At 47.0% G+C, this 25,107-nt stretch overlaps 1 protein-coding gene across 3 annotated transcripts in view; it reads left to right on the top strand.

Moving 5' to 3' along the window:
* The first annotated feature begins 409 nt into the window (after positions 1 to 409).
* SH3BP4 (SH3 domain binding protein 4) overlaps positions 410 to 25,107 on the top strand; it is a 67,096-nt gene continuing 42,398 nt past the window's right edge. The window contains exons 1-2 of one of the 3 annotated variants that reach the window (XM_062578960.1): positions 410 to 475; positions 8,140 to 8,293. The gene's annotated coding sequence lies outside the window, so the exon portion shown is untranslated. Of the gene's footprint in view, positions 476 to 7,295; positions 7,358 to 8,139; positions 8,294 to 25,107 lie in introns of those variants that run through there. The other 2 variants (XM_062578961.1, XM_062578962.1) reach the window with 2 other exon arrangements.

Genomic DNA, 25,107 nt, shown 5'->3' with positions numbered 1-25,107 from the left:
GAGGGCACCCCTTGCACAGGGACACGTTACCCCCCACACACCCCGGTCCCGCTCCGTTTGCACCGGGAGGGCACCCCTTGCACGGGGACACGTTACCCCCCACACACCCCGGTCCCGCTCCGTTTGCACCGGGAGGGCACCCCTTGCACGGGGACGCGTTACCCCCCCCCCCCCCACACACCCCGGTCCTGCCCCGTTTGCACCGGGAGGGCGCCCCTTGCACGGGGACGCGTTACCCCCCCACACACACACCCCGATCCCGCTCCGTCTGCACCAGGGCGGCGCCCCTTGCGCGAGACCCCCGCCCTCGCCTCCCGGCCCGGCTCCCCGCCGGGCGGGCCCGCCGCCCCGCCCCCGTGACGTCAGCGGGCGGCGCGGGGCGGGCGGCGCGCGGCTCCGTGCCCGGGCGGGGAGGCGCGAGCCGCCAGCCGCGAGCGGCTCCGGGGCTGCCGCCGCCGCCGCCGCCACCGCGCAGGTAAGCGGCGCCGGCGCCCCCGGGCTGCTAGAGCGGCGGCGGGGAGGGTGACCGAGCGGGGGCTCCGCCGCGGTCGGGATGCTCAGCCGGGCGGGAAAAGTTTGCGGCGGAGCAGCGGCGGCTCCCGGCCGTGCCCGCTCTGGGGCGGTTCGGGGTGCGTGCGGACACCGCGCAGGGTTGCCGGGGTGGGGGGACCGTCGCCTAGCGGGGTGGATGCCCCGGGGCTTCCTTCTGCTGAAACACGGGTCCTCATGTGCCTCGCCCTGCAACTTGGTATCGCCTGGTGCGGCTGAGCCTGGAGGAGAGAGGGCCGCTTTTTCTTCCTCATCTCGTTGTCCCTGGGCGAAACGCCTTCCCCGCGAGTTCGGGACTTTTGGGAAGCGCACCGCACCGGCCGCGGCTCCGGCGAGCTTTGCCCGCTTCGGGCTCGGCCTGCTCCTCGCGTTGGGAGCCGCAGCCGACCCCCTCGGGCCCGCGGGACTGTGCCGCTGCGTTCGCAGAGGTTGCGCGTCCTTGCTTTTCCAAGCTGGTTTGGTCTCCTGTGATCCTGACTGCTTAAAGGTAGCGTTTCCTTCAAACGAAGCCACACATTTGAAGAAAAGCAGATGAGTGATGAAGAGAACCTCGTCATTTGCCTTTCCCTGTTCCTCTCTTGCTCCCCACTGATCTTTTTGCTCCTTGCTTGGGACCCTAGGGAGATACTGCAAGCAGGAGATACTGTTTACCCAAAGGCTTGGTGCAAGCAGCACCAGCTGCTGACAGAGGTGTGGCAGTATGTTCTGTCCGTGAGCCCGGGAGTTATGGACCTTAAGGGGTGCAGTGAAGAGTCCTTTGCTCTTGCTGGACTTGGGATGGCAGCAAAGAGGAGATGTGCAATGGTTTGGTGTGCATTTTGTGGTGTCCTGCAGCCAATTTTATTGATGAGCCAGGCAAATCAGCGGCGTGAAGGATTTTCCCTGGAGAGAAAGAGAGAGGGAGAGCGCAATCCCACAGGCAGGGCCTTGTTTGTGGTGGTTGTTACTATTGGTGGCTCTTGTTGGATTAAGAGCTTTTTGGTGAGGAACCCCCAATCTGCACGTTCCTATCTGGAGCCTCTTCCGTATCCCCCTGCCAAACCAAACTTCCCTGGTGAGAGGCTAAAGTGCTTGCTGCTGGCTTAGTTGTTGCTACAGCCATTGAAAGGATGGTAGGTGTGGCTCTGAAAATCAAGTGTGGCATGAGCACAAGGTGAAAAATAACGGGCTGAGCTGGCAGTGGAGCAGCACTTTTCTGCTGAAGGACCACGCTGGCCTCAGGCACTCTTGGTGAGCTGGGGAGGCAGCAGGCTGAGTGGATAGCTGGCCCCAAAGCTCTGTGGGCAGGTCCGTGCCGGCACTTGCAGCAGGGAGCCTTTATCCATAGTGTTGGAGAGGATATGCTCTGTGTGGGGACCACTTCTTGAAAGCCCTGGACTGTAAAGGTGGGAGTTTGTGGTGTTTATCCGCAGCTTCCAGCTGCGTGCGCTTTAACTGTGGTGGACATGTGAGATGTTTTACCTCCTTTGCATCCCAACTTTAATGTTTATGTTGTGATGGTGAATGGGGGTGAGCGGGACTTGAAGTGCACACAGTGGGAAAGCAGGCATGTGTGACCACACAGGAGCCGCACTGCTCCTGCAGACAGTTAACCCTCTCTGCAATGCCTCCAGGATGCAGCATGTCATGGTTGCTTTGCGAGCCGCTGCCTTTGCAACAGAACTTGTAGGCTGGTGATCAGGCAGGAGAGGACAACTTGTGCGGAAAGTGCATTATGCAGAAAGGTGTGTTGGTGATGTGGTCGATGTGTCGCAACCTTAGCCGTTGAGACTGAGGTACCCCTTCTGGGCAGCAGATGCTATCTGCTGGGGGGGTTACTTTGGGCTTCCTGGGGACTCGCTCTTGGGAGCTGTACCATTGTGTAACACTGCTACCAGTCTGAGGTCTGCTGGCTCCATCAGTCTTGCTCTGAGCCCTGTTCTGCTGAAAAAATAGAATACAGCTGATGAAGAGCTGTTGCCTTGGCCCCAAGCTGTTTGGAAGTAGCACGACTGCCTTGGTTTTGTTGAGCTTGCCTGAAACAGGTCAAGATCTGGCCACAACTTGCCTGTGGATGCTCTTCCTCTCTTGCAGTCAGTGTATCCATGATGCCAGATGTAGTGTCTTTTTAGTCTTCCAGGGAGTGCAGGCAGCTAGGCATTATTTACAGATGGAGCAAGGGCTCCTGTGATGTGAACAGGACAGTGAAGACCATGACTTTAGCGTGTTATTTTGTGTATTCGGTTAACCTCTGGGTCTGCAATGGGAGAGTTGCTATAATATGTATTTTTTAATTTTGGTTGTGGAGCCTGTCTTACCTGTAGAGTAGCAGGATATAACAGGGCACAAATGGCTAGTGCAGCAGCCATGCCCTAGCAGTAGCCAGAAAGGGATGCTTAGGAGGAGTGTAGGGACAGAAGAAGCATATATGATGCCTCTGGCATCCTCTTCCCTTGCCGTCTTCCCCTTCCCGGCCTCTAAAGACATGTAGCTCAGGGAAAACATATTGTCCTGCAACAAGGACTTGCCCAGCTCAATGCAATGTTATGTCAGGACCCTCATCCTTTTGGTGAGATACCCTTGCCTCCTTCACAGCGATGGTGAGGCTTGGTGGTTATCTTGTTAAAGGGTTAGCTCCCTTCAGCTATGGTTGAGATGATGGCTTTACGCTGATGGGGGTGGCCCAGATTTTACGCTATGGGAGTGCGAATAGTTGCTTTTTGCATCTGCCTTTCCTATTTCCAAGCTATTTCTGGCTAATACTACCTGAGATTTGCAATAATGGAATTATGGCAAACAATAATTAGAGCAGTACTGGTTTGTATTTTTGATAGAAGTTGAAGGGAGGTGTGTGTCCTGTCGACAGCTTCTGTGTCTAGATGAAAAAATATCTGCTCTAGAAGAAGGACTTGTCCTATGTTTCCTAGTGCTTAACTGCTAATGCAGCAACATGATGATGATCTACTGGAAAAAAAAAAAAGATACTGAGAATACCAGACTTATGCAGTGTCCTGTAAAATAAGAGTCTGTCCGTGATCTGTTTTTCTCCTTGCCTCTCAAAGTCCGTTGAAGGACGCAAAGTAAAGGGCAGGATCGCAGACAGGGCTGATTCAGCATCCTGGATTTGCCTGGAGCCTGGGAGCTGTTGGGGGTGGGAGGGAGGTGATGGTCAGCATGAGGAAGGAACAGATACAGTTTCTTTGCTTTGCAGATGAATCCCCTGGTAATCAGTGAAGCTGCAAGCCCCTAACCCTAAAACGAAGGGGAGATGCCACTCTTAAAAGGAGTGCAGATAAATAGTACACTGAGTGCGGCTGTATGGATCGGTAGCACAGAGGTTGCTTCAGGAGCTGTAAATAAAAGTTTTGATGACTCTCTGCTCAGAAGTGGTGGGTTTAACCCCTTCCTGGGCTGGGCTCTTGCTGTTGGTACCAGACTCTTGTCTATATGCACTTTTGCAAAGTCTTAGAGAGTGATACTCTGCTTTCTTTTGGCCTTTCCATCAGTTTGATCTCCGGCATTTTATAAAGGCTTGCTGTGGAGGTCTGTGTCGCTGTGGAGTTTCTACTGACCGTCAGCTCCCTGTCTCCCCGGCGGCACTTGCCTAGTGCTGCCTGTGCAGTACGCTGGTGGTGGCACTGGCAGTGTTTTAACTGCCCTGCTCCCCTGGGCATAGGGGAAAAGTGGATTTGGTCGCTTGCAGTCTTGGCTTGCTGCTTGCAGCTGGTGACATGGGCTGGATTACAAAGGGGTTGCTCAATGGCTTTTGAGAAATGAAGCAGCTCTGCTGAATGCAGGACACTGCCTGGAGGAGCTGGCGACAGGGTACCGGGTGGGAATTTTGCCACTAGGGCCGTTGGCTTTCCAGAAAAAACTCTGAGTGAGCCAGAGAAGGGACTGTATTCTTTTAAAAAGTAAAAGCATTGTTACTTTTAATCAAATAACCATCAGTGCAGTGCCTCACGGAGTAATTGCAGCCGTTCCTTAACTCTGTACTTAACATTGTAATTGTATTTTCATTTTAATGAGAAGAAAACTATTTGTGTAACAAAATATTTATTTTAGCCTGCTGTGGTTGTTTAGGAGAGTTTGTATCTATGTTGAGGAGGTGGTTTGGAAACTGTTGTTGTTTTTTTTGGTTTTTTTTTTTAATAAGAAAAACATTTCAATACAGCAAGAAGCTTTTCATCACAGAAGCCTGTCTGTGCAAAGGAAGCCAGCAGCTGGGAAAGTCAGGATATAAAATGAAATTTGCATGCTACTTATTATTTTGAAGAGGTCTGAAAGTTACGTTGCATTCTGGTTTAGTAGGTGGATTTCTGAAGGCAACTGTCCTTGAAATAGAGAAATAAATGCAGGCGTAATCTCATCTCTGAGTCTCTCACTTTCTGGTTGGCACCTCTATTTTCTAACCTCTTGCAAATTCGTTCTGAGATACTGGAGCTTTGCAAACTGTTCCGGCTGCTCCCTGAGAGATACCTGGGGTATTGGGTGGCTTTCCAGAAGGTCAGCATCGTGCCGTCTCTGCAAAGAGCGCGCTTAGGGTTATGTGTTGGGGGAAGCTTGCAACGATTGCTGAAAGATTACTCACTAAAGGGTTGCCCTTGCTCTGTGTTGCTATCCTGCATTGGCCTCCTGGGAGGGCATTTGATCCTCTGGCAGCGTGACCAGGTAGAGCAGTGTGGTAGGCTCCCTTGCTGAGCAGGAGCCTGCTGGAAAATGTACTTATGTTCATTAATGGCAAGAAATATTCATTGCTGCCATTGCTCTTGCAGGCTTTTTGGTCTGGATTTGTCAGGTGTTTTAGCTCGTTCAGGATACCAGGACCCCTAGGCCAGACTGGAGTAGGCAAAGAGGTCGGTAGTGGGGACAGGAGCATCCCACTTTGTATCAGCCACCCAGGAAAGGCTGCCTAGTGCCATGAGGTTGGTCACTCCTTTGAGTGGGAATTTTGGAGGCAGTGAGACAGCTTTATTGGTAGCTTTAGTAAGTCGTTGCACATGTTTCCCTGCATCCCAAATGCAGTATCCTTGTGTCACTGTTACACCTGACACCCTTTGCCCGGCCAGTGAGTTCACTGCAGCAGGCCCTTATCTATACTAGAAGGGAGAGCCTGGTCTGGAGGATGGATGAGTTCTTGCAACTCGGTTTCTGCAGGCTTTTATCCAGCACCCAGTGAGGCTGAAGAGCTGTGAGTACAGCCATGGGTTCTTCCCTGCCTGCTGGGTGATGCTGCTTCCTCTTGTTGATCCCCAAGAGGTCTCGGCCACCAGCATGAGTGCCGAGTGAACAATCGTCGCATTAACCCTCCTAGCGGGCCAGCGTTTGTGCACAGGACTCTTGTTGTTAGAGAACATTAAAAGCCCTGTGCCAGCCTTGGCTAGGACAAAGAGCACATGGACAGCATTCTCAGTGCTTCGTGAGAACGCCTGCAGTCAGCTATGGATGTGAGTTGGAAGAAAACTGTGCAGAGATATAGGGATATCGGAAAGCATGAGGCACATCAGGGAGCAGTGGGAGGGTTGTTCCTTGTGAAGGGGATACATCCCGGAAAGACCTGAGGGGTTGGTACAGGGATACAAGTACAACTTTGCTTCTAATTAATAAGCTACGGGATTTATTAATTTCAGAAGTGTGAATTGCATCCCGAGTTCACTCGGTAGCTGTAAATAATGCATTAAAGAAAAGGCACTTGCAGGACCTGTAACTTTCTTTGACTAATTCTAGCAGGTACTTCAGTGGGCTTATACGTGTCCTGACGAGCCCGTTTCCCTCCAGCACAGAGACTTGGCTTTCTAAACAAGGCAAAGAGAATTGCTTCCAGCAGATCAGATGGTAGGATCTGCTTTTTATTTAATGCTCAGGTGACATCCCTGTTCCAGTAACACTGCAGCCATCCACAAAGCCATGCTCACTGCAGAATGGCATCTGAGGAGGCAAGGGCTGCTCTTGGTGTTTCTCCTCTCCCATGGTTCCCAATCTGTTCTGGAATTCTTTATTTCTTTTGATAGCATGGGGAATCAGTTAAGCGTTTAACAATTTTGTCTCCAGTATAGGACTCTTAAACTCTTTTTTTTTTTCCTTGCTTACTGAATATGCAAGGCTATTTGCTCATATTGGAGGCAGAGAATTTATTAATTGCTTGCTCTATTCTTTCAGAAGAGTTGCTTGTTTTTTATATGGTTGGAGGTTAAACTAATCTCTTCAGAAAACATTGTTGCCTGCTGATTCACTTAGCAATTCTTGATGAAAAGCACCAAACACTGCAAGTCCCAACTCTGGGAGTCAAGTTATTTCAAAATACTTCTGCTCCTACGGGCTTGTAAAGAAAAGCTTGAGAGCAAGATAAAGGACCCCCCCCCCCTCTTTTTTTTTTTCCTTCCTCCTTCCAATAATATGCCTTTGCTTTTCTGCCTGACTTGCAATCCACACTCCCTTGTCCCTATACACAGTGAAAGTGTTTCCAGGGTGGTATTGGTTTCTAAAGTATGAAATAACTTACTGTAAAACTTGCAAGTCTCTTCTGGTCTCTGGCTTCGTGCTTTTACTGTACTAGGAAGGTTCAAGTTTTGGGCTGGGTTGTTTATTGTTTGAAGAAGTTGCCTTCCTTTCTCAGCAAGGCCCCCTATATGAAGTCAGTTTGCAAATGCTTTTCTCAGTATCACGGGCAGATGGTCAGTAAAGCAGTGCTGCCTTTATTCTAGCCTAGAAAAGCTGCTGCGATTCTTCTAGTGCAGACCTGTATGGAGTCGTGGGGACAGTGACAGCAGGCAGCAAGGGAGCGAAGAGGGGTGATGTAGCAGCCAAGAGATGCTCCGTTTACAGACAGGTAAATTCTCCTCTACCCCAAGGATTTTAGGAGAGCATCAACTGATGGGAAGAGACATTAGATGGTGCCCTGCAAGCAGCATTCCCAGCCTTCACTGTGTTTTTCCCATTTTTCTGCGGGAACTAGTTCTCTGCCACCACACTGTCAGTAGGCTAGCCAGGCTGTTGCTCTTCTTTTATGACCCTCCTTGGCCAGTTTTCCCCCTCATGCGAGATGTTTCTATTTTTGACCAGCTGAGTTAGTTTGGATTTGTGCAAAGGTTTATTTTTGGTGCTGAGTAGTGATCACTTCCAGCTGGCACATCAGTGAACTTTAGGGGAGTGCAACACTCATTACTGATAGAAGAAAATGAATTGAAAGTCCTAAGGCTGTTTCTGTATTCTCCTACGTGAATAGGTGCTCCAGCTTTACCCAGCTCCTGGCAGAGATGTTGCTTTTAGGCCCATTAGCAAAAAGACCTTGTGAGTTGTGGGTTATCTTCTGCTGCTTTTTGTGGTGATGGGTTGGTCTGACGCATTCCTCTCTGTATGCGCAGACACTGATGAGGAATGTGAAAGTCACTTTGTAGCCTCAAACCTGTGTATATTAAAATGCTAGTATGTGAGGTGGCAGAGTTATTTTTTCATCTTTTGTGCTTCTTCACCATCCAGGCACTTTGGTGTAGATTAGAGGGATGGTAAACTACAAAGGGCAACATGCAACAGTAATAAAAAGCCTTTCATTTTGATGGTTCTCTGCAGACTTGGGAAGTTACTTCCTTTCTGTCCTCTTTCTGGTTGCAGACCACCCTTGCCCTCTGGAAGGTCACTCTGGGGAGCTGCTTGGCAGCATTTTGGTGTGTTCTGGAGTGGAGATCTCTGCCACAAAGTAAAACCAGATGTTTTCTAGCTGACTCCAGAAAACGTCCTCTCAACACAGCAGAGGAACACTGCTACGGTATGTAGTCATTATGGTGGGTTGTTCTCATGCCATCCACCACATGCTCTAGATTAACCCCTTAGGTAGCTATTGCCTCCCTCTCCCCACGTCACACAGCCTACAAAGTAGGTGAATAATTCTCCAGAGGTAAATCTAGCAGCTGCCTCTTTCCCTTTTCGACTCCTCAGCCTGCCTTTGTTGCAAATAAAAGGTGTAAGAGATCATGGATTAGGGTAAACCCACTTGAATGGTGTGTGTGGGGGTGTGTGTGTGTGTGTTTTTGGGGGGGGTGCTTACAGAGCTGAGGAGGGAGAGCCGTGGGGGGAGAGGTGTGAGGTCTTTTTCAGTCTGAAGAGTTGGGCTCTTGGGAATCTTTTCTGAAATTATGTAGGTGGTGGATTTAAAAGCAGGAAAAAACCTGCCTTTGCAAATGCAGCCTGGTTTAGAGCTGCCACTCTAGAACTGTAAATCCTGGCAGAGACTGCGCTCCCATCAGTCTGAATGAGTTGCTGTGTTAAGCAGAGCTGTTTGACACAGAGTAGCTGCCTATACGCGAGAGTCGGGTGCTAGTAGGGTAACTGCTTTGCTGAAGGCAAGCTTGGTGCAGGCTTCAGTTAGGATATGTCTGCACAGGGGTGCTTGATATAGTTACCCGAAGGCATGCCTTCTAGGTGCTTTAGCAAGCCTCTTGTGGTCACACTTACTTGGATTTCAGGTGGATTGGTTCTCTTCGTGTTGCATAGTTCCCAAAGCAAGTTTGCACTAAATTGGATTAGGGGACGTTTGAATTGGAAAAAATCCATGGGGTTTGTTTGGACTATTTAGATGCAGATCAGCCCTCCCAGGCATGTTAGTATAGACATGGCTTTGGCAAACGCACTGGCCCATGGGGGCATTGGGGTTTGTTTGATTGACATGACCATACTAAGTCTGCACGTTGCAGACAGAGAGAGGGTGCTTGCGTTTCCAGTCTAGAAAGCTCTCGGACTAGAAGAAGGTGGAGGAAGAGAACAAAACAAGCAGTAAGTAGAGAACCAAAGCAGTAGGATCTTCAGTCACACTGGGAACTGAAGCCAGTGTTTCCCAGGTCACACACGTCTCCATATACCCGTGCTCTGCACTTCACTCTTGCTCAGTCTGACTGTTAAATTGTGAAGTAAAACAGCCTTCAACCAGTTAAGTTTCATATTCCTGGCTTTAGGTTGGTCTTAATCTTCTGTTTGAGACAGTCATAGTAATTCAGAGTGAACAGTGAAAAATCGTAGTATGAAGTCCGAAAGGCTCTGCTGACATCTTGGGTTTTGGCCATTGGGACGGAGCAAGATTTGCCAAGTTGGCTCGGGCGATAAAAATAGTCTGTTTCAGTGATGAGGTCAAGTCGTGTTTGTGGGAGATGTTAAAGTTTAACTCTCACACTATTCCCTATTGCTCTGCCATTTTCTTTGTTCGCCTCCATTCCCACAGCAGCCGGAGAGAATGCTGCCTCTATGAACTACGTTCCTCAGATGCAGGGTTACAAGAGCTATAATTAAACAAAAAGAAAGTTTTTATTTTTGCAACTGATCCAACTTCCGGAAAATGGCAACTAACTTAAGGGAGGAAAACAAAACAAAACTTTGCCTCACCAGAAAAGCGTCCTCACATCTATGGCATTTCCTTTCTTTCTTTCCCTCTCACCAGCCTCTTTCCCCAGTCTATTGCATCCTGACTACAGCATTGAAAAACTGAGATCAGATTAGCTGTACCAGGGTGGGGTTGCTTTCAGGCTGAATGCACAACATTTCCCAGCTGGAAGTTCGCATGCACTCTGAGCTGTAGAAATCAGTGTTCTCTCTCCCCTAAAAACAGGCACCACGCCTCCGGCCCCAAAACCCTTCTGGCTTTTTTTTTTCCTTCAAGAACTGTTCTTGAGATTTTCTTTCCTGTATGTGTGGCTATGCCTTTGCAGATTTAGCTATTAAAGACCATAATAAAATACAGCAGATAATTCCAAATAAACCTGGTCTGTGAACAATTGATTCCTTACAATCTATCATTTGTGAAGTTACCAAAAAAGAGGAAGATATATAGATGTCATAACCCCCAACAGCTTGTCGTCTTGAATGGGGACTTTTCCTGACCTGTGGAGATTACAATTTGTAAATTTACTGGTGTGGCTGTCGGAAAAAGCAGCACCTCCTATAGAATTCCCCATCCTATTAATCTGATGTTTGCTCAGACTAAGGAGAGGAAGTAATGATTCTGGAACAGCTGCTAACATTTGGACTTGCTGCTTTTTGCACATTCTCTGTGCTGCGGTTATATTATGCACGCTTTTTTATCCCATTGCTAAGGCTTTTTGAAGGCAGGCAGAAATTCACAGCAATCGCTATAGGAAAGGAGTAGCAACAGCTTTGGGAAGGAGGAAGAAAACATGAGGTCCACACCAACAAAATGGGTCATAGCAAGCTGCTGTGTGCTCTGAAGTTCTGGGAGCTCCCCCAGCTCCTGCTGGCCTGCAACTTGTCTCTTGGCCTGCTCAAATGGCCCAGCCTGTTTTTTCCTAAAGCCTTTCCTTTAATTCCTCTGGGCTTGAACTAAACTTAAATACATTTGCGTGTTATCTTCCCATTCAGCTCTAATGGCTTTTCTTGGGCACTTCACAGTGCTGCCTGAAGTGCGTCTGTAGAGCAATTTTACTGAAGTTCCCACGGGCTTGGAAGAGATTTGATGCCAAAGCTGAGATCGCAGGTGGATGGCTTCCTCAATCGACTAGTTTTATACCAGAATTTTCTCTTACCTGAGATCTACAGCAGGCACATCCTGGGTAGCTGGAAAAAGGGAGAGTTAGAAGCCAGGCTAGAAGAACTGGCTGCCAAAGGTAGCTCTGCTCTGTTACAGGACAAAGCTGGGTTCATGGTTGCACCCTGTGTTTAACAGGTAGCATGGGGCTTGGCAGCTCCCTCGGGTTCATTTCCTCCCAAGGCTGGTGGTTCAGGTTACCCTGAAGTCCCTGCTGCCCGACCTCTCCAGCAGGTCCAAGCGTGTGTGAATTGCTCCAGTGTCACAAAGGGTCCAAGCCCTACTACCTGGCCTAGACTGCACTTGAAACATTGTGCTCATGGCATCAGATTCACAAGCACTGGGGATGTCCTGCCAAGTGCAGTAGGAGCTGCTGGCCTCAGAGACAGAAAATCCTGTCTTGGAAAATACATCTACAAGGGACTCCAGAAGTGTTCCCTATCTGTGAGTGTATTATAGCTTCAGTCAGTTTTTCTGAGGATATATTTAACTTTCCTGATGGGAGCTTAGGTTGTTGTAGCTTAGGTTGCCCTCCTTTTTAATAAAGGTGAGCTGGTGTCTCCATTCTGTCCTAGGTTTGTCTTTGGAGAAAAAACATCTTGTGGCTCTGCACACCCGGCAAAGTATTCGTCCTGCCTGTTCCTGAGGTCTGGCCCCTGTTTTAGCCTAACCCTGTCCTAACGCCTTTCCTTCCTGCTCTGTAGGACTTTGCTTGGGCTTGTGAGTATGCTATGGCCCAGGTAACTGCAGTACCAGTGAAGTGTAAGGACCAGTGAATTTTTGCTTCAGTTTGCATTGTCCCATTCAAGTTGTTCATACTTAATTTGATTTCAACAAATCGAATTCGCATTTGGCATTTGTTGGCCTAGACTGAGTTTCAAATAACATGTTTCTCTGAGTTAGTGCAATGGTCTTGTGAGGACTATGCTGAACTGAATGAAGTCTGTTACTAAACTTTTCAGTGCTTCTTATCACTGCAATTGTCACTTGTTTTTAATAGTGTTTCACCTACTCTGCTGCTTTGTGGTCGCTTCCTACGGTGACCTGGTCTATTCCCAGCTTCCCTGGAATGATAGTAGGTTATTTTTCAATACAAACTTTCCAGAATGTGGCTTCTTTTCAATGTTTTGTGGCAGCTATTCACCTAGTCTAGGAGAAAAACATAGCAGCCACAAAGGATGCCTTTCTTTTGGCTGTTGTAGATGTTGCTTGGTTATCTCCAGGCAATTGCTGCAGACAGACAAAGTATTTACTGTCCCAGGGAGTTAGTGATTACCTCGTCAGCAAAATGTCTCTTTGTAAGATAGCCTGCTTGTGTGCTACTGGCTCTGGCCTTGGCCAGCTTATCGTCTTTGAGTTGCAGACGGCGTTGCTTGTTTCCCGGAGCTTATCACGTCTGCTGGATGCTAGGATGAGGGAGAGATGCTCTGGGATTGGGATATGGGTGATGGGTTTCTTCCCACGTCCGCTACAGGCTTCCTGCATATCTTTTAGATCTTTTTTCAGCCCAGAGAAAGACTTGCCAGACAGACCCTGTGGAGCCTACATGTTCACAGGCAGGCACTGCCTGCAGAATCTTTCCCTTCTCTGTGTCCTGTTTGGTCAGTTGATGAAATGCCCCAACCTCCTCCTCCTTTTTTTATTTTTTAAAAAGGATATATGTATTTTTTTTAAGCTGCTTGGAGTCAGAAAACACTGCTGAGAAACATTTCGGTGGAATCAGTAAGCGTTTCCAAGTAATTGTTCTTGTATTTCATGCTGCTCCTGAGGTGTGGCCCATGCTCCCAAGAGAGTGCCTTAGCTGCTCATAAGGAGCCTTTCCAAAAGGCATAATACAGAGCACTGTTCCTGAAAGTTAATCACTGCAAAAAACATTTTAATTAACTCAATTAGTCAGACAGTCCATCTGGGCTCTTGCAGTGCTTCATTAAATCCCATGAAACAAGGTCATAGCCCTATCCTGTGAAAGGGGGACGAACTTGTTCAAGTCCTCTCCCTCGGGGATGCGCTGTGGTCTCTGACTCAGTGCTGATGGGCTGAGTACCAGGTTTTTGGTGTTACTGTTTTCCCGGAGCATCCTGTTCTTGTACCTGCAGGAAAGAGGAAATGTTTTCCCGGAAACGCACACCGCGTTGCTCGGAGGAGGTAGAGGCCTTACTTGGGCAGAGTGCCCCTAGATTTGGAGTAGGATCGTCTTTCTGTCTCCCACCTGCCCTAGCAGCGTGCATGGACATAGAGGCTCCGTTTCTTTAACACTGTAGAAGAACATACTGAGTGACAGCGGCAACGATGAGCATGTGCTCCTTTTCTCCCTGCTCTCCAGGAACAAATCTGTGTTGTGCACAAGGCACGCACCTTGCATCTCTCAGTGTGAAATACCTGATGGAGAACAGCAGGCAAGCTGATGCACAGGCAGTGTCCAAAGTGAAGTCTGTTCCCATGCAAAACGGGGAACCGTCGTATAAAAATTTAAGTGCAAACTCACAAAATTTAAGCATAAGCCACAGAGCCAAGCTGCTCTTCAGGAGATACCCATCTGATTCCTTGCTGACTGTCTGAATGCTGGCTGTGCTTGGCAGCCCCAGGTTGCAGAAGGATTGGGACTGCACAGGACACATTCACTGTGTGTAGTTAATATGTTTGATTTCTTCCCTCCCTATGATGCCAACTATTTTCAGAGCTGTATGAGAGCATCCTCTCACCAATACCTACAACTCTTTGGTTGTGAGTTTGGCAAGCCTGTGGTTAAAATTCCTTGAAATCAAGGGGTTTGAAGGTCACAGTGTTAGTTCCTGCTTCAGCTGATGGGTGAACAGAGCCTTTTTTGCTCCTGTACCTGGTGATTTTAACACTTCACCCTCCAAAGAGATGAGGGAGAAATGGAATTTTTGCACCCCATCTTTCTCCTGCCCAGCACAGCAGGACAGGCCCTGCAGCCCCTCAAAGGTGCAACTGGCTGCAGCAGCTGTCGCCTCTTCAGCTTGTTCTCCAGCTATTAATAGGAGCTTTTAAAACACTCATCAAGTCCAGGATTTGGGACATGACCAGGCATGGAAATAGCAAGCAAAAAGCTTTAGCCCAGCATGTTTTTTGAGCAGAGGAATGCAGGGCTGTGCACCAGGGATTTAGGAGGGCGAGCGTTTCACTCCATCTGTGCATTTTCCCTGCAGTGGGAATGACCTTTCCATCTCTGTTTTACCTCTGTATGTTGACCTCTATTTTCTGTGCAAATGGGTTAGTGACCAGGCTGAATTGTCTTATATTACAAGTGTCTTTGGAGAGACCTGCTTTGCATCCTATTACTGTTTTTCTTGCTACCTCACCATGGTAGAAAGTCTCAAAGGAAAAAAGCAATTAGGCATCCTTTAGGAAATATGGGCTGTGGAAGTGGCAGTTTCCCTGCAAGGATTAGGTGTTTCTGCATAGCTGCATATCTCAAAGGGTTTAGATACCAGGTGGATACCATGGAGCTTATTGTACTGAGGAGGAAATGGAGGCGTGGAGCACCAGGATTGCCAGAGTTCATGCAGCAGGTCAGTGTGATCCAAGGACAGAATCTGGATCTCTGGTATTATGGTCCCTATGTCTTTTAGAAATTGGGTTCTAAAATGGTCCTAGGCACTTGAGGGGGAAAACAAAACAAAACAAACAAATAAAAATACCCCAAACCTGTGTCCAAATTGCCTTGTAGATGGGCAGGCAAGATAAAGGCAATAGAGAAGTATTTGGAGTTTGGCCTAATTTTTAGTGGATTGTAGATGGAAAGCTCTGATGGCAGTGCTGCATCACATGGTCTATGTACTTGGAGGGAGAAGGGGAGATATTTTGCTTTTGAAAAGTGCAGGTGGTCCCTGAATTAATGCTGCTTTAGGCAACTTGGCTTGTGAAAGCAGGGCAGAAGGTAGTTCTCTCTGTGAAAGCTGCCCGGGAGCCCCAAATGGGCTTCTGCGTCAGGTACAAATGCTTACAGCTCCTCAGCATATAGGTCGGGGTGGGGGATTGGGGTTTTGAATCTTCCTGTTCCTTCGTTTTCCCTCTATCTGCTGTAGGAGAGACTGAAACATTCAGGAAGAAATACTGGTGGAGCTGGCTGGTCATTGCTCTGCTGCCCTCTCTTACCAAGGTATTTGTGTGTAAACACAAGTTTTGTGGTGTGTAATTACAGGCGTGCTCCTGCTGGTTCCCTGCGTGGGCGTAAGGCAGAGGATCCTTCTTCTTTCACCTTATCCTCCCTGTTCCTGCAGGAGAAATTCTCTACAGCTTCAGCTAGTGCTGTGGTGGGAAGTGGGAGCTGGCAGCGTACCGTGTGAGTGTTGGAGAGGGAACGAGAGTCCTTGGAGAAAACGAGGGATGTGGGATGTTTCTTGGCTGCAGAGGTGGAAGCTGCCAGGGAGGCAGTGCGAGTTTTGAGGGTGAGCTGTGTGTGAATGTCTTGCTTTTTCATAGATTATGTTGCTTGTGCAACTCTCTCCTGGGAGAACTTGTAGGTCCAGGGTGTGCTTCTTCCAGCCAGAAGCAGATCCTCTGTCAGATGGGGTCTGTAAACTCCTCTTCCTGTGCTTCCCAGCCTCATTATCTGTGGGTGCTGCCTTTTGATTCCCACAGCAGAGGTGAGTGAGAAAGCCAGGGACAGAGTGAGGCTGTTAACATCTCTACTGCTGTTTCCACCTGACTTAACCAGTGAGTTGGAAGCTACTCTGAGCTGGAACTAGAATGCTATGGAGCAAAGTGTTGTGATGCTTGAGCCATGACTGGAACCCTTTCCCATTGCTGGGCTACCCTGCAGGTAAGATATGCCTTAAAGTGCCGTTTGGGTGTCACCATGCGGTTTTGGATGCTTCTTGACTGGTGACAGATATGGAGATCAGCAGTGGCTGAGAAATGCCAAACAAGCTGCTGAGGAAACCTGGGGCGGGGGGGAGGTTTGCAATCCCCACCTCCTCTGTTTTCTTACATTTTGGGGAAGAAAGAAGGGAGGTTTAAAAAGCCTCCATTTTCTTCTGCACCTTGAGGAGCTACCAGTAGGGAAGCATGGAGATTTCTTTCCTCCACGGCATGGCAGAAGGTGAAGAGAAGTGCTCTGCGGGTGGTCCTGGGGCGTGCACTACACACAGGAGCTGCATTTCCAGGTAGATGGTCTGAGGTAGCAGCTTTCCAGCTGCTGGTTGAAAAGCTTGTGGCAACACCACCTTTAATTACCTTGTATTACAGGCTTTTCTGCTGCTGTGGTCATCATTGCTTAGCAGTTCCCCTCCTTGCACTGGCTTTGCTTTCCAGGCTTACATTGCTTTCCAAATGAGTTCTGCCTCCTCTCTTCTTATCCCTTGCTTGTCTTCAAAGCACTCTCTGTGCGAGCCTGCAGGGAGACTGGCTGGGACAGAGAGGAGGGAGGTTTTGTCCCATTCTAGAAACCCCTGGGATAGCTGCTTTCAAAGAAGCATGCTCCAGCCCCAGGTTTTGGGTTGGTGGGGAGTCTGGGACTTTTTGCTGGATGCGGAGTTTATCCCTCCTGGATCCTCTTGCAGGATCAGGGTGTGATATCTTTCAAGCTACCGAACAGCAGCACATTTGGATAGGCAGGAGGGTCTAGCAGGTCCTATATGACACTCAAGTAGTGATTCTGGCCCTGTTGGACATCCCCTTAGCTCTCTGCCTATCTCCTCCCTCCTATCTTTCCCTCTTCTCTGGGCTGTTTCCCAGGTCTGCTCTTTAAGTAGCTTTTGTTTGTCTAGGTTGTGTCCCAGTGGGGATGCTGTCCTCACAAGGACTTACAAGCACAAGAAAAATAAACAGCACTGTTTGAGCTCTTTTAACATGGCTTTGATTCAATTTGAAGGGAAGGGAGATAAATGTGGAGCTCCTTGTGGCCTAGAGTTGGGAGGGCTGTGCTTGGGCACGTGCACGTGTGGCTGCAGAACGCGGATGCTGTTCTCCAGCAGATAAAAAGCCCACAGCTGGGCTTTGTAGTTGGCAAGAGAGGGGGAAAAAAAATTTTGCAAAGCCACTTAACGCCAAACCTAAGCGGAAACCATGAAAAGGCCCTGTTTGCGCCTGGGCGCCAGGAGCAGCCCTGTGGCTGTGAGCACGGGACTGTCCTTGCGGACGTGGGCGCCGTGATGAGATTTGAGCAAGCTCAACCCAGCCCTCGTCAGAGCAGCCTCTGCTCCATGTTTGCCTTGTATCTGGCTGACGATGGGCTCAGCAGTACAAAGGAAACGTACTTTCTGGCAGCAACCCAGGCTATTCTTTTAAGTTCTTGTTCCTTGCCAGTTGGGAGCTATTCTTAGTTGTACCGTTAGATAATGCTGTTCCCTAGGCCGTGCTGCTCCGCTGGGAGGTAGAAGGAAAGATTGCATATATACACAGCCATCCTGGAGAAAGACAAACTTCTGTCCAGGATGTTAAACACAGACGTTTTTGGTTTTAGTGAGCTTGCTAATTTTGAGAGTAGCCTGGAGAACTACTGGGAGCAAGGAGCAGACACAAAGAAGGCTGTACCAGGTTCGAGCAAAGATCTGTCTAGCCCAGTGCCTGACAACCCCTGGCAGTTGATACTCAGGGAGGGCGTATAGAAAAAACCTTCCCAACTTCTATAGCTGGTGCATTAGGGACATGGAGCTGTAGATGGTATCCCCAGTTCTGGGTGTTTATGGTAAGTGAGGACATTGAGAAAGGAGGGCTTGCATAGCAGCCTTCCAGAAGTTAGCTGCATATATCCTTCTCCAAAACCCTCCTTGCTTCTGAAAGTGCAACCCAAGGTGGGTGATGTGAGCAGAGCAGGCAGGAGCATCTAACGTGTTGTCTGTACAAATGAGCTGCAGCCATCTAAAAATATGTCCAGTAATATGCATTTCCTCCCCTAGAAGGCTGTCCTGAGCCTCACAGTTCTGTGAAATCCTCTGTGGATTTCTTTTCTGTGGATTCATGTGGTCTGCTCCTTGACCCATCTGAAATTCTTGTGCCTACCCCCTCTGTTTTTTAAGTTGTGTTTGAAATTTGGTGTAGGAGATATCCAACTCTTCATAAATTTTATGCTGAGATGTTGAAATTCAGATCCTTTGAGGCTGAAGTTTCCAAGTAAATGTAAATAATGTATTTTTAAAACATTATTTTAAGGAATGACCAAGCCCTGCAGCTCACCTTGCCTTGTATGGGAGAGATGGAACTGTTTGGAACTTGCCTAGCACAGCAGAGTCTAGAGGGCATCCCTTGTATAGATGCATCCAGAAGAGCCCAGCAGTGTCTGTCTAACCCTTGGCAAAGTTTTTCTTTGCCCATTGGAATAAGAATTCCTCATCACGTGCTCTGGTCTATAAACCTGGAAGTGTGTCTTCACCTCTTGTTTAGCTCTAACTCCAGAAATGTCATCAGGAGTAGCCACACATTCCTCATGGAGTGGGCTCCACGGTGAGCTGGGCTACCACAGAGCATGCATTCCTTCCATGCTGCTGCTGTTGCAGCTGGTTGCCTTGCTGGGTGGAAGTGGTGCTGGCTTGATGGGATGCTTGTATCCAAATCATCTCCCTTCTGGCCTGGCAGGTCTCCCTGCTACCTTCTCTCTGGATCCTTTTGCCCTGGAACAAATCTTCATGATGTGGGGAGCAGGTCCAGCTCATACCATGGTCCCAAGCAGAGCAAGTTCAACACCTTTATTGGAGCCTACTCCAGTGCCTCGCTGTGGTGAAAACTGAAGATGGAACAATAAAGCTTTGTCTATTCCAGTACCAGATATCTGACTTGGTCGCTTTGGACTGTCATGCCTCAGTGCAGAAATAATCAGCATGCTGCTGGCTGATGGTTTCTATGAGTGGTGAAGGATGATTTTTGTTATTGTTTTGTTTTGTTTTTTTTTTTTTTTATCCCATCCTCATGTTTTTCAGAGCCCTAACCTTGGAGCTTGCTTCTGGTTAGGTCCAAGAAGTAAGTTAAGCAGGAAAATTGCTCTCATTTCCTAGGTTGTGTAGAATTTGCAATGCTTTTGAAATACAGTATGTGTAAAGCATTGCAGAAGCTCTTGTGAGGCCGTTTTTTTCTCCTCTAGTGCCTTGGGTAGTGTATGGGAAGAGTGAAGTTTGTGCTAGATAGTGCCTGTGTTTGGGGAAGGGCTAGAGCTTGCTGCCAGTGTTTTTTGTTTTTGTTTTTCTATCAATACATTTGTGAATGGGATGTGTGGGAATCACATGGACCCCAAGGTCTAAGCCTGACCAGCAGCATTCCTACATACTACTGTGAATGCTTCTTCTTCCCTTTTGCTTTTAAGTATCATAAAAGAGAATTTTTTTACCTCTCTTCTTGCACAAAAATTATAGTAATATTAGAGAAATCTGGAATAAGGCACAGATAACGATGAGTTACTTTACTGAAAAAGTCTTTGACTTCTGCACTTACAGTTCTTAAATGAATAACACACCAGAAGTTGAAGATTTCTGAAGGAGTGCATTTTACATTTGTATGCTGTATCTCTTTTGACACAGTAAAACTCCAGTCAGTTAAAACTTACAAATGGCTTTTTTTTAATCCCTTCAATATATTTATTTTATACTGAAGTACTAAAACATTGTTAGTTGTCCTATTGAAAGTGAATCTGACAGTAAAATCTCAGGTCTCTTGTAACTATATCCAATGTGTTTTAGGTGATATTCTTCTTGTAGATTCTGTGAGCAATGAATATTGTTCTCTGAAATTGCACATGCAGAGTGTCTCCTGAATTTAGTGTAAAAGCAGGAAGGGTTGAAATGTAGATGTTACCTAGTGGTAACTGGGTGGTGGTAGCTGTGTTTCTTTCTTCGGTTTTCTTTTTTCCTCCATGACAGTGTGGTTTTTTTGTTTGGTTTTTTTTTTGTTGGTTTGTTTTAATCCATTTCTTTTCTCTAGATTAAGTACTCATTTCATTTTTCTAAATTTAAAACTAAAGTTAAAACTGCATCAATTATTCTTTGGGTTTCACTTCCTTTATTTCTCATCAAAGCATGTTTTTATTAAAAAAAATTATCTGCATCAGTTTGATATTTAGGCTATGTTTTCCTACTGAAATAATGTCTAATTCTGCCCACCCATGCAAGGGCTCAAGGTTGTCTGAGTGGTCCAGTACATTGTTTTGCGTTGCACATGCTTCAGTGCAACTGCCTCATTGGTGTAGCTCTGAAGGGCCTGCACAGCTTGTTGCCCTACAGGAAGGGGAATAATTAGTAGCTGTATTAACCTTCTGGACCCTGCTGGGGCTTCATCAACCCATAGCATTGTCCCAGCACATCCGCTGGGACTTGTAGTGCTCAGTGTCATTTTTGTTACAGACTGTGTGTGACCTGCAGAGGAGAGCCTCTTACCTTTGCTATGTAAGTGCAAGATGCACGAAGTTGCATGTAACTTCTGCAAGATGCACAAAGGCATCAGCTAGTGTTGCTGGAGTGCCTCCTTTAGCTCCTGAAAAGTGCGTGTTGCCCTTCTGATTGTTATTGCGCAGCTGCAAAGGTGAGCTTCCCCAGAAGGTGCTTAAATCTGTGCTTTGAGACCCTCTTTGCATGCTTCTGGAATGAAACGATGTTGGGATATGGAAGAAAATGATCCACCAGTGCAGAAAATGTCTTACTGAAAGATGCTGAGAAAAGTAGGTGTTATCTAGGCCAATTCGTGAAGATGTTCGTGGATGGGCTTCCATGGATTTTGGTTGTCCCTGCAAATTGTTCTTCAGTCAGAAGATCTGTTGACAGAATTCAGGCTGCATACTGTAAACAGTGAACTGCAGTTAAAACACATATATCAACACAGATATCAAAGAAGCTTGAAGCACTCCAAGACTGGTGTGCTGATCAGATTGAAGTTGCCTTTTATTAGAAAAAGTACAAAATAAATAATTGGTGAGGTTCTTTGCTGCTACATAATGCTTTTCAGCTGATGCTAAAGATCTGTCCCAGAGTGGATGGCTTCTTTTTTTGGTGTTTAAACACCCATTTTTAGGTTAATTTCTAAGATGAAACATTCCTCTAGATACAGTTGAAAAACTTTGGACAGTCTGCATGACTGTCAGTAGCAACATTTTCTCTCCAATGTGGAAGTTTTGTGTTGGTATAGGACAAGAGTCTTGTACCTCATACTGGAGCTCTGGAGCTCCTTTTTTTTTATTTATTTATTTTTATTTATTTTGTAACTCCACATCCCTAAGACAAGTTGCAGTAATTCAACAGTGGACTGTGTAGTTTGTTGCCATAGAAATCTCAATGGTGATAAATTTAGCACTCTGCTTTCAACCTCTGACAGGTGAACTGTGAGCAGCTTGACCAGGTTGCTCAGGGCCTCTGCCTTGGACAGCTTTTACCTGCGCTGATGGGGAAGCGTTAAATGAGAAGTGAGGGCTGGACACATCTCCTTATAGCCTCACCTGGACTTGACTTTTCTGAGAAAGCAAAGTGTGGCAAATAGCACGTTCAAGCATTAGCACATAGCTGAATGTCCCAAGGCAAAGATTAAAATAAAAACAGAACAAAAAATTAAAAACAAGACAAAGTAGATCAGGTGTGTGTACAGTTTATCTGAACCTCTGCAACCACCTTGTCAGTGCTGATGGACAGGCATGAGCCAAACATCATGTGTGTACGCCTATTTCCTTCGCTGAATTAAGACTTGAACGCAAGAGACAACATAAACCTTGGGGCTATTTTGGTGCATAAAAGTTGGGCTGAGGAAGAACTTGTCTTTCGGAAATGTTCCTTCTGCTTTCAGCAGTAACTTAGAAAGAAGTGTTTTTAAGGGCTCCTCTTGTGAAGAGAAGGAGATGACAGGACTTAGTCACCTTGATTTAATGAACAAGCGGGAATGTATTTAGTTAGCTCAGGATAACAGCTTTGAAGCGCAAATTGAATGCAGAGGATTGCGGAAACCAACTGCACTGAAACAAAGTTCAGTTTTACGTGGGGAAAGTCTTTCATTGCAAACATCGTTTTAATTTCACCCATTGACTGACACTGTCTGACTGTGTCTAAGAGTCAGCCTGGCTTTGGAAGAGAATGAGTGTGATTTTAAGGTGAATCGGGATTTTGTCAGTTATGGAACTGGCTATTTCTGTTCCAAGGCGTCTTGCTAAAGTGAAACTCCTTCCCCACAAATAAGTTGTCCTGAAGAAGAGGGCTGCTAAAGAGCCAGGTTATGTCCCAGTTAAGAGAAGCAGTGTGTCTGACATTGCATGCAGGGGGAAATTGCCTTGCGGTGCTGTTTCATAGCACGTTAATTTTGAGCTCTTTGAAATCATCCAGATGAGGACTCAATGCATTTTAACTAATATAAAATTGAACAATTCAAAGTGCATAGCTTTCTTTTCAGAGAAACCCTTTGAATTACACTCGCACCTTAAAATAATGAAATTGGTTTCTCCTCAGCCCTCTTACCTATGATGATATTGAACAGCTTTTACCTGGCAGGACTGAAATAGTGAACATCAAAGGACAGACAGATGGAGAGTTTTGTGGTTTTTTATTTTTCTCTCACGGCAGTACTGATATTATAGGAAGTGTTTTGATCTGTTGATTAGATGGGGCTTTACTCACTGGATATAGCTGGTACCCTGACCCACAGATTGTGTTTTCCTTTAGTTAATTTGTAGCTTACCTGAAGCCTTCAAGCAGTTTTGTGGGTTATAATTTAAGGGGTGACTTTAAACTGGTGGAGAAGGCATGATATTTACTCTTGTACTGTGTAAAGAGCAGCCTGCTTTGGTTTAGCTTAAACCTCTTTCTGGAGAACAGAGGCTATGCCTGTTCTTGAAAAGCTGATTCTCTTAAATTCCCCTGCATGGACGAGTTCTAAGATAAACTAAAGTAAGGCTACTGAAAAGCATCCAAAATTAGCCACATGGTCTTTTGTACCAATTTAATGAGGCTGATTTTGAGAATGTCCTCCAAACTGCACCAGTAGCATTTTCTGGTATGGGTTTGCAACTCACTGGGTTTGCAGATGGGATTGGATGAAAAGAATGGGACAAAGGATGAAAGCAGGGCTGAGAGGGGCAGTTTACAACCAGCAGTGGGGAGAAGAGAGCCTCCATGATGCCAGTCTACAGTACAGTTTCTTGGAGGAGAAAGCAGTTTCCGTAAGGTAAGTCAGGTTAGGGAGTCCAGCCAAATCAGCAGAAGCAGTGGTTGCTTGTGGCTTCTTACAGCAAATCCTAGTGTGCACCATGGATCAAAAGAGATGTCCACCTTCATGTCTACTTCTTTAAACTTTGGCTGCACCCCTACACTCTGAGGAATGGGAGTAAATCAGGATTTTGTTCTCTAGATGTCATTCCCTGCTGCTCCGAATGAGCTGCTGCAGTTTTGACATGAGTTCTTGGAGCAGCGTTCAATCAAATCAGGAGCATCCCGTGGAGCAAGCAACCCACAATCCAACTTTGCACAGCGTGTCCCTTCCTCACTTTCTTGTGAGAAGGCTGCCAGCTCTGGCAAATGGTTTAAATGCTTAGAATGAGGTATCATGGGGAATCTGCCTTGGAAAAAAATCACTGAGGCAGAGAGCTTAAAAACACTGTTTTGAGGAAATTCTGTGCAATGTGCTGATTGCATTTGTTTATGCATAACCCAGGCTTACGATAGATTTCTGGCTCTTGTCAGCATTTTCAGCATAGCTGAAAGTCTCATGTAATTCACCAGCAGGTTAGTATCTGGACTAATCAAGGTGTGTAAGAACATTAAATCAAAGTTAAGCTTTTGCAGAAGCTCATCACTGGAATGAACTCATCTGTTTGAGAATCCAAAAAAAATTTTATTCATTAGTGAGAATCCAGCTGCTAGATACTGGCTGTTTAATGTCTGTGGAGTACATTTAGGCAATGAGCTGAGGCCAAAACCCCCAGTTTTCCACTGAAAGACTGGGGCAGAACAGAAAACAGAATATGGTGGAACTCATTTCACCCTTTAAGCTCCTGCTTGCATTTCTGGGGAGCAATTCAGTGCTGAGGAGGAAATATTCCCGACTGGCATGCATGTACTAAGGGCTTAAGCAGAAGTATTTCTCAACTTTTGCAGCACTTACCATCTCCTGTGGGCAGATGGCTTGATAAAGGAGAAACATGCTTCCTGCAGCCCATCATGCCTCCCTGCATTCAGCAGACCTGTGCTGTGCTACTTGTCTGGCTGCAGAGATCTGATCTTGGTTATATGGGTGGGAGTGCCAGGAGAGAAAGCTCATTGAACACTAACCTGGGGCATAAGATGCTCTGGGCTGTGGTAGTCTTGCACAAAATACTCTTTTTTTTGGGGGGGGGGGAGGGAGGGGGGGTGTTCATGGCTATGTTCATTGCTCTCTCTCAAGTCCCCCTCGAATCTGGAGCAGGGATAGGATCCTGAGCACCCTGTAGAAAGGCCTCACTGAGTGTGACTTAGTTTTGAGATGCTTTATGTATAGCACTGAGTCCCCTATCCAGAGGAAATACCAACTAGCAGCAAGTTTCAAGAGCCAAGTTTTTGGTGTATGATGAGGTCTTTGCTACCAGGCAATGCTCATGTATTGGCCTTTGATGTTCTTTGAATGCAAATGGTCAGCATCAGGAAGATACGATAAGCATTGTTTGAGGGTGTGGGTAAGGAGAACTGCGTGGAGTTGGCTCTGTGTCAACCTGTGAACAAGCTGGAGTGCAACTGGAGAGTTAACTTATCTTTGAACCTTGTTGTCCTCTACATGTGTCACAGCATCAGTTGTGGTGCCAGCCTTTCCAGCTGGTAGTGTGAGTGAGTCTCCTGTGCCTGCCCTTCTCTGATCGCAGTAGCAAGACTGGTTTCCCAGCATTGCAGCTAGGAACCCTGTGCTTTAAGTTTCCAGGGTTTCATTTACCAGCTTGCTGCCCTGGTTAATTTGGTGTCTGAGGTGAGGGGAGTGAACCAAACCCCTTCCTCCTTAAGTGCAGTGTGCATTAATGAAGCTATTCTTGCAGCATCCATGGAGGTAGGAGATTGCTCCCATTTGCCTTTTATCTCAGGTCCAGAATTAGCTCACCTGAAAGGCTCTGCTCCTGCCCCACCATCACAACTGGGAGCCTTTAAGGTTAGGTGATGCTCAGCCTG

Source organism: Rhea pennata, chromosome 6 (assembly GCF_028389875.1).
Source record: "Rhea pennata isolate bPtePen1 chromosome 6, bPtePen1.pri, whole genome shotgun sequence".
NCBI classification, from domain to species: Eukaryota; Metazoa; Chordata; class Aves; order Rheiformes; family Rheidae; genus Rhea; species Rhea pennata.
Note: the sequence above shows the minus strand (reverse complement) of the source record. Positions and strands in the feature narration are given on the sequence as shown.